Genomic DNA, 3528 nt, shown 5'->3' on the forward strand with positions numbered 1-3528 from the left:
ATTTTCTCATCCACAGCCTCCCTGCAGCATGGCAACCCTCGGCTCTGAAACAAAGAGAGAGACAGTTACATCAGCATCTGTGTCGCCAAAGGTAGCTTTGAAGTGGAGCGTACGTCTCCGTAGGGAGAAAAGACTGATGCCACTGAGCTGAAATGTCTGGTTCCTGCAAAAACACATCAGAGCCTTTAAATGCAACCCCTGCTAGTTGTTAATATAGGTTAGAAAAATATGAAGTTACCTTGAAATCTTTTCAATTAGGAATGCACTGATAGGATGATAATGGCTATTGGCTGCATTGACAGACATCGGCCTGTCGGCAAAAAAATTATTCATACGCCAATGTTTTTGACTGAATGATCTTTGAGATCCCATTAGGAAGATCTGAACGTTTCTATGCTGTTTAAATGTAATATAATACCACTAAATGCACCAGTTCAAAGGTCATCTTTAACTGTAGTTAGTTCATGGAAAATCTTCCAGTAGCAGCTTTAAACTTCTTTACCAACCGCGTTGACAAAGGGCTGATACATTTACTTGAACTGTATTTTGAAAGTATGCCAATAAATGTAGGGGTGTTTTTTATTTCCTATTGGGGGCCAGATGAAAACCATAGTAAACAATCCCAATAAACACAAAGTTAAGGAGAAATCCAACAACCTCTAAGACAGTTTGGCAGTTAAATCATTTAAAGAAACAAAAAGCCTTGTACCTCCTAAGCTGCAGAAAGCCTATCAAATATAGTGTATCACCTTAACAGAAAAAACAATCACAGCAATCACTACACTACTGTGGGATAATGTTTTAGCTTGTCCCGTCTTGCCCTCAGACAGGAAAAAGTGAACTGAGAAAAATGTGTGACATTTAGGAACCCCTGCAAATTTCTCTGCCAAAAAAAAGCCTGCCTGTAAAAACAACTCATAGTGCTTTTGTTTTGAGCGGAAGAATGTCTCTTTCTCTGTCGATCACAAATCTGACTGACAGCTTCGGAGAACAGACAGGTGAGCGAGGCTAAAATAAAACAGCGCGAGATAGCAGCAGGCCTCACCAAAATGCCAGGACAAATGTCAGAGCAGGTCAAATAGTGGTTGCCATAGGGCTGGGAAGTTCAGGGCGAACGAATCAGACATTGTGACTTTTAATCAGTGTCTTCATGCTTCTTACACTGCCTTTACATCACAAGCACCTATAACTCTCTGAGGCACTGAACCAATGAAAAGAGGCAATTCAAGGTACTTCTGGTAACTACTGTTATTTAAATACTCTTTGTATAGCCTGACACATAAAAGGGTATTAAGGATCTAAGATCATTTTCTGTTTTAAATAAATTACACCTGTCATGATTCCAAATTTTCAAACTTCTATTCAACACTAGGTACAAGCAAACAGTACCAACAACAGTTTTGATACCATGGCAACAAAAATAGGCACCCAACATTGGGTGATTTCCTCTATATCACTTGCAGGCAAACTCCTCCACACAGTGTAAATTCAAATTTGACAGTGACCTTTATGCTGTCTGTTTGTAAGATACATAAATGTGACCGTGGCATCTTCGAGAGAGAAAAAAGACTTCTCTATTTGAATGACCTCCTGTGAATGTGAATCCAGCGGCACGTGTTGTGTTCCGGTGTTAAACATGATGACATATTGTTGATGTATACGCTTGGTATTTGATTTTGGATGTAGAGAAGTGTAAAACTTACAACATTTTCATTTCGAAGATTGGTGTGCCTTTCTGTTTAACTAAGATAAAAGAATAGCAAATACCTCAAATGAAATGTTCAATGCTTAAAAAAACATCTGGCTTTAAAATGCACAAAAACAAAACCATGAAGTTGTCGATTTTTTATCTGAAGTTGCTTGTATACAACGACTGCAGCAATTAACACGTGCAAATTCTTCAAAGACAACTAATGGCAAAGAACCAATGGGGGGGTGGGGTGGGGGGGTGGAGGTTAAACTGCTATAGTACGGCATTTGAGCTATCCCAAGGCTTTATGTCAGCTGCGGACGAGAGAATAGAGAGAGAGCTGTTGGAGAGGAGGCGAGAGAGGAAAGGCGAGAGAGAGCCATAGTAAAGGCAGTGAAGGAGAGAGTAAGAAAGTGCTGTAAAATGAGGCACCTAAAGGCTGTAACTAATTGGGAGCTGTCATGAGACGCAGATATCGTTTACTGCACAGGAAAGGACTGCAGCTTTCACTGCTTTGTATTTATCACTGTCTGTCACTAATAAAATCAAACGTTATACGCTTAGTAATATATTTTTATAACCTAACAATACGTTTGTCAAACAGTTGCGTCATTTAGCAGATCTCTGCTCTTCGACGGCCACTTCCACGTCACTCTTTTTACGTCCTGATCTTAGTTGCCTCAGGAGTTTTTATCATAACTATTGTAAATAAAGGAGCAGATAAATCTAAGTGTACAGCAAATCTTCCATTAAAATGTCAGGGAGGCGTTACAGAGGGAAACAGGGGATCAGCTGAGTCAGCAGGAGAAACGTGTCTGTGTGTGTGTGCACGTCTTACTGTGTGTATGTGAAGCTCCCAATATGCCATGCTCTCTCCCATAGTAAATGCATTATGAATTTGCAGACTTGTTGTTGTTGTTCTTTTAGACTCCTAAGTGAAGCATAGGGCAGCAACTACACCCTTCCAAGACATTCTGTCTTAAGCTGGGCCCATGTTTTTGCGGGGGTTTTCGGCTACACTCTCGACTGGGCTTTCTTCAAGTCTGTCTTGGCCTCCCCACTCTTTTCTTCCCCCGGGGTTTCCAATCCAGCGGCTGCCTTATGTTGTTGTCTGTTACTCTCTTTTAAATTGTGTCCAATCCACTCCCACTAATGGGAACCAATATTAATAATATGCCATTGATTCCCGAGTGGTGTAATTCTATCCCAGAATTTACAGAGTGGAACACCAATATTACACAATTATGGATTTAATATTAATGTCTCAAGGCGTATTGACGGCGATGCTTGGCTTCAGGCTGTTGGAAAACTGTGCTATAATAAAGGTTTTGAAATGTTCTCAGAATGTTTGTGAAAAAACCTTCAGCTTTCAGACATTAACAATAACGGTATACTGTAGAAACCATCTTTATGCCAATGGTCTTGTTGGCTTAAGAAGCACATATAAATACATTAATATTTAGCTTTACCTTAAAGAGATGGGCATTGCAAGTAAACGAAGGCTTTACGTGCTGTAGTGTGTTTGGCAATGCAACAATAATAATGGAGAGGAATCAGTTCAGAGCAGATTGGACAAAGATCAACATCGTTAAGGAATAGACAGTCTGCAGAGAATGACAAAGTTAGCAAGAGTTAAACCAAATAAAGACGACTTAACATTGAGCAAAACAGAGGTTGAGAGAAGAAAGAGAGTAAAAACATTTAGGACAACACTGAACACTGAAGGACAAGCTAACTGAAGGGCAGGGAAAAGATTTGAGTTTCCCTGAGTCAAAGTCACAAGTCTCTTCTGTCAGCTCTAATTGTAGCAACAAGGCAGAGGGCAGTGAGACACTTAA

This window comes from Symphodus melops, assembly GCF_947650265.1.
Source record: "Symphodus melops genome assembly, chromosome: 19".
Classification (NCBI taxonomy): Eukaryota; Metazoa; Chordata; class Actinopteri; order Labriformes; family Labridae; genus Symphodus; species Symphodus melops.